At 36.1% G+C, this 6,561-nt stretch overlaps 1 pseudogene; it reads left to right on the plus strand.

The window, feature by feature from the left end:
- Positions 1-891: 891 nt before the first annotated feature.
- LOC105744110 overlaps positions 892-6,561 on the plus strand; it is a 57,773-nt pseudogene continuing 52,103 nt past the window's right edge.

Here is a 6,561-nt window from a genome sequence, read left to right on the forward strand (position 1 = left end):
TGCTGGGTGGGTACTGGCTCACTGGGAGAGATCCCAGCCAGGCTCACTGGTGTAATAAGCTACCTCCTAAAATTTCTCAGTACTGTTTCTTCTCATGTTTGGTCTGTTTTCTGTAACAGGAATCTGGAACTGAGTGGTAATACACCCATTGTATTCTACCTCATGATAATCAGATGCATAAGTATAGTGCCAAAAATTTATTGTACCAGCACTGTGGAAGAGTTTTGGCTCTTTGAGGTCTATGTATTGAAGCTACAACTCCCAATGTGGACAGTGTTTGGAGACAAAGCCTTGTGAGGCAATTAATGTTTTTAAAGATATGGCCCTCATGATGTGATTTGTTTTTAATCACAATTAGAAAGCTTAGGCTTTGTCTATCTGCTGTCTCAAGACACCTGATTCCACTGCCCTTTCATCAGTGGCAGTTACAAGGCAGATAAAGCAATTTCACCCGAACTAAACCATGCTGGCATCCCAAACTTGGGCTTCCAGCTTCTAGAACTGTGAGAAAGTGAGATTCTGTTGTTTTAGTCACCTAATCGCTGATAATATTTTGTTATGGCAATCCAAGCAGAGTGAGATACCAGGCCAAGGCACTTTTGACAATAAATAAACATTCCATTAATTAGGAAAGTAGTTTTGAAATACCTATGCATTGAGTGGTAATATTGTTTATACAGCACTATTTCATAGTGCATGGAACTGGCTATATTATTTATATTGATTGATTTATAAAATCGTTTGTTGCAAAAATTAGTTTCAAAAATCACATTTTCTTTTAAATTTAATTACTAGCATATCACGGTTGTCATTTTCTCATCACTGAGACAAAACACCTAGAACCCACAATTTAGAGGAAGAGGGGTTTATTTTGGCTCGTGGTTTCAGCCCATGGTCAGCCAGATCAGGCACAGACCACAGCTGGGGGAAGGGCTTGGGCAGAGGAAAGTTGTTCACTTCCGGGCAGCCAAGAATAAGAGAGCACAGGAGGGAAGCAGGGCAGCAGGTGGACCCTTGCTCAGTGACTCTCCTTCCGGCCAGGCCCCTCTTACAGCAGCACTCTCAGCTGCCGAATCAGGAGATGATTCCACAGATGATCCCAGCTCTGATGATCCCAGCCCCTCCCACACTCCCAGCCTGTGAGCACACGTGGCCTTCAGAGACATTCTTGATCTGAAAACCATGACACTTATATGAGTTGAAAAAACAATGGGTTTCTTTGTGAAACTTTTATACATACATGAAGCATGCTTTGATGTGTCTACCCTCTTCATTATGCTTTCTTACTTCTCTTTCTCCTGATCCTATTCCCTAGTAGTCACCCTTCTATGTGTATGTCAGCTGATTCCAGATATGAAATAAAACACGTGATATATTTATCCGCCTGAGTCTGGCTTATTTCATTTAACATTGTGATCCCTACTTTCATCATTTTTTTGGAAAATAACTTGGTTTTGTTCTTTATGACCGAATAATAATCCATTGTACATACATACCACATTGTTCATATCTGTTCATTGACTGATGGGCCTCTCAGCTCATTCCATAACTTAGCTAATGTGAAGGAAACTCCCGTGACAAACATGGCATAACCAAGAGTAGAATAACTAGATCATATGGTAGTTCTATTTTTAGGTTTTTGGAACTTCTACTCTGATTTCCATAGTAACTACACTAATATATATTCCCATCATCAGTGTATAAAGTCTCCCATGCCCCAACATCATCACTAGCATTTCTTAAGAAATAACATCATTCTAAAAAAATGGTGCTTGGTCTCATAGATTACAAGCCACATATCTTTGATGCACTGAAAGCTTTCTGTAATAACATGTTATTATTTCAATATAGTCTCCTTAATTTTATTCTTTTTAATTTTAAATCTGCTTCAAGGTTACAGTAGAGATGAACATATTTGAAGTGTATTTACCTTTCTCTGTAGCCAATAGCATTTTTAATTGAGAAAATACAAAGATGTTGTTATGCATGGTAGGCTTACAGAAAATTCCACAAAGTAAACAATATTATCAATTCTGATTTTTTGCAAAATATGTACATGTAGCAGCTCATGTAGTTTTATAAGTACTTTCTCTTTGACTTGAATTAGAGTACTTCTTTTTTACAAAATATTTTATAAGGCAAAACTCATAAAAAAGTCTCTGCTTGTAATTTTTTTTAATGTTTTGCCAAATAGATGCTACAAAATCCTAAGACTTCAATTTCATTCCATTCCAGTACATAATAAAAACCAATTATAAAAGTGGAGTTTGATCAAAAGATTTTTCCTACAAGTCATTTGCAAAATTTTCAAAATTAAATCTTGTACACTGGGTGAAGTTTCATCATTTAATTTACTGATCTCCCTGCTTTTATACAGATAAATTTGCCTCTGTTGTTATTGCAAAACTTAAAATTTTCTGGCTTCTAATGGATTGGATATTCGATAAAAGATTTCCTGCCAATGATTTTGACAATGACTGTTTGTTCCCTGCCAATATAGGACTTGTATTTTGATTTACAAAGTAGTACTGAAACCCACAATATTTCCACAACATGAAGTAAAAGAGAATGTATATATTGCCTAGAAAAAGATGGATTGTTGTTCATTTTTGTTTTGTTTTTGTACTGAATGTAAGTTTCACCATAAAGTTTCTGAAGATACTTAATTCAAATGCTTAATGTTTTGACATTGGCCATTTCTGTTTCAAATGGGATATTATGGCCATTTGTTGATGTAAACTTAACTTAAATGTGCATTGCAGTCCATTTCAAGAACATTTTTCTAAATTAGTGTCTTAATTTGCTAAAACAATTATTTTGCATATATTGTTTGGTGTTCTGCCAAACATATCCATATTAATACTGGGAAAGCAAGTAACTATTTTTAAAAATATATTGACTTATTTTTAATGCTACTCTTTTTACATGAGCCTACAATCTGTCTTCAACAAATGCCCTTCTAGAAGATTACACTGTGATATAAATTTGATGAAAAAAATCAATAAATATTATAAATCACTAATTTTGCATGAGTGTCACCTGATTGAATGATTACCAGCATCTGTTACTGGTTTGTTGGTGTTTTCTGCTACTGACTGAATATCTGTGTCCCCTGAAAACTGTATACTAAAACCTAAGCATTAATGGGATTTTTTTCCATAATTTTATTGAGAAACAAATAGCAATGAGACAGTTTCAAACCAAATTGGTAGGAAAGTTTCAATAATTAACACATTGCATACATTCTTTCTGGTGGTTAATTGCTGCACAAGATGTGTACTTGGTATGCTATTTGCAAACACCATTAGAACAAATCCCTCTATTCATTAAAAGATGTAACTATATATCTATCCTAACCACTTTGAATACACAGATACAAAATGGACATACATCTGTATGCGCTTTTTTTGTTAAGTTCCATCATTTAAATATTATAGGTGTGTAAACTCAGCAAAATATTCTAAAAGAGTCCAGTAGTCCATAATAGTATTGGGTCTTCCACTTGACTGGCAATGTCAGAAATGGTTGACCTGAGTCCCCTACAGCTCAACATAACACCATGGCTTTACTTCTTATACTTCGTTTTTATACTTTTCTGCTGGATGGTTAAGACCAAGGTAAAGCAGGACCTATGCAACAAGAGTTGTATCTTTTGGGTCTGAGAAGGTCAGTGAAATCCCCTCAGGATTTCTCCTGAGATCCTGTACCTCAGATTGTAGAATCTATGTCAGTGTCAGTCATGTGGATGAGTCACGGCCATTGCTGGGCCAATGTGCTCTCTGTGAAAGACTGAGAGAATGTTTTCTCTCCATGTGACTCTCTTTGGCACACTCTACATTATCGATCACTTTCCTCTTTGGCCCCATAATCTCCTTGATCAGAAAATTTGGGGCACTAACAAGTTACATGATATAACAGTACAAGTTCTCATATGTCCTGAGTCTTAATTGACCTTGGAAGGCAAGGGCCAAAATGTTGACTTTCCTTGCAGCCCTCCTTTTCCTCTAATTTTGGTCTGCAAACTTAGGTTGTTAACCATCCAGAAGACAACCCTATTGTTATTCCCATACAACTTAGGCTGTTAAGCTTAACCTCACTATCGGTCTGAATATCAAACATCTTAGGCATAACAAGGAACAGGTAATTGTCATCACGTATTGATATGTTGAACTTTAAATCCCTACAGACTATGATGAAAACACATTTAAAAATTAGAATATATTTTTAAAAATAGGCATAAAGAATTATATACTTCTTATGTTTACACATAAATCCAAAAATCAATATACAACTTTGAAGCAAGACAGTCCCACAATATTCCTTTTCCTATCTCTTGCCTTCATTCACCACCCCCTTCTTTTTGAACAGTCATCTACCTGAGAAACAGCACAGCAGCAACTAGCATGTCATGACAAGCAGCCTGTACTAAGAAGACCAGAATGACAGGCACTCCGAGCATGAAACTACTATTACAGATTACCATCTGCAGTGCAGTTGCTTAGTTCACAGGTATCAGTATATATAGTTAGTCAGGGTGAGAATCTTCCAATTAACTGTTAGATTCAAAAATCTTCTGGAGAATCTCAGGATTATTGCCTTGCCCATCTTCTACATATAACTGTATGGCTTGAAATTGTCATGTTTCCTAGCTCTTCTTCTTTCCCTCTCTTGATTAGTTAGTCCTTGAGATCCTGCTTTCCCTTTACTTGTATTATACCTTTCTATTTGTATTTCTTCATTTGAGTTCTTAAACTAGGGAAACTATAAGATATTTACACATGTGTGTCTGGTTTATTTCACTTATGAGTATATGTTCAAGTAGCATCCACTTCAATATAAAGGCTTCGAGTTTACCATTCTTTATAGCTGAGTAATATTCCATTGTGTAAAAATACATCTTTTTCAAGCATTCCTCAGATTATGGGCATCTTGGTTGTTTCCAAGATTTGGCTATCACAAATTGTGCTGCTATAAACATAGGCATACATGTATAGCTGGTTATAAATTCAACACTCAAAAGTCAATAGCATTCCTCTACACAGACAACAAACACACTGAAAGGGAAATTATAGAAACAATACCTTTCACAATAGCACCGAGGAAAATAAAATACCTTGGAATTAATCTAACTAAAGAAGTCAAAGATCTTTTCAAGGAAAATTACAGTACTCTGAAAAAAGAGATCATAGATGATTTCAGAAAATGGAAAGATATTCCATGCTCCTGTATAGGAAGAACCAACATTGTGAATATGACCATATTCCCAAAATTGCTATACAGATTTAATGCAATCCCTATCAAACTATCACCAAAATACCTCACTGAGCTAGAGAAATCATTCCTAAAATTTATCTGGAACCAGAAAAGACCTAGAATAGCAAAGGCGATCCTAGGCAATAAAAACAAGGCAGGAGGTATTTCAATTCCTGACTTGAAATTATACTACAAGGCTACTGTGATAAAATCAGCATGGTACTGGCGACAAAATAGACCTGAGGATCAATGGAATAGATTAGAAGACACTGAAGCCCCTATGAATGCACTCAGCCACCTTTTCTTTGACAAAGGAGCCAAACAGACTCACTGGAAGAATGATACCCTCTTTAACAAATGGTGCTGGAAAAACTGGCTCTCTATATGCCGAAAACTCAAACTTGACCCAGGATTATCACCATGCACTAAACTAAAGTCAAAATGGAGTAAAGATCTAAACATTAAAGCAGAGACACTAAAATTCCTGGAAGAGAAAGTAGGAAGAACTCTTGTAGACATAGGGGTAGGCAAAGACTTCATGAACAGAAGTCAAATAGCATGGGAAACAGTCGAAAAAATTAACAACTGGGACCTGCTCTTACCGAGAAGTTTTTTCACGTCAAAAGAAATTACCAACAAAGTGAAAAGGTAACCCAGAAATTTGGAAAAAATCATGACAAATAAGTACTCAGACAAAGGTCTCCTCTTTAGAATCTATAAAGACCTAAAAAAAACTAGGGCCCCAAAATTTAAAGACCCAATCCAGAAATGGGCATCCGAGATGAACACACGCTTCTCAGAGGATGAAATTAAAGAAGCGAATAAATATATGAAAAAATGGTCCACATCACTATTCACCTGTGAAATGCAAGTTAAGACAAAATTGAGATATCATCTCACCCCAGAAAGAATGGCTATCATAAAGAAATCACCCAACAACAAATGTTGGAGAGGCTGTGGGGAAAAGGAACCATTCTCCACTCTGGTGGAAATGTAGACTGGTGCAACCATTATGGTAATCAGTATGGAGACTCCTTAGAAGAGTTGGACTGGAAATCCCCTTTAAACCAGCTATTCCTCTACTGGGAATTTTCCCAGAGGATTTGAACATCATATCATAGTGATATATGTGTGCCTATGTTTAAAGCAGCACAGTTTGTGATAGCCAAATCTTGGAAACAGCCAAGATGCCCATCACCTGAGGAATTGTTGAAAAAGATGTGGTATTTTTACACAATGGAGTATTATTCAGCTATTAAGAATGATAAACTGCAAGCCTTTATATTGAAGTGGATGCCACTTGAACAT

Source organism: Octodon degus, unplaced genomic scaffold (genome assembly GCF_000260255.1).
Source record: "Octodon degus isolate 3935 unplaced genomic scaffold, OctDeg1.0 scaffold00227, whole genome shotgun sequence".
Taxonomy (NCBI): domain Eukaryota; kingdom Metazoa; phylum Chordata; class Mammalia; order Rodentia; family Octodontidae; genus Octodon; species Octodon degus.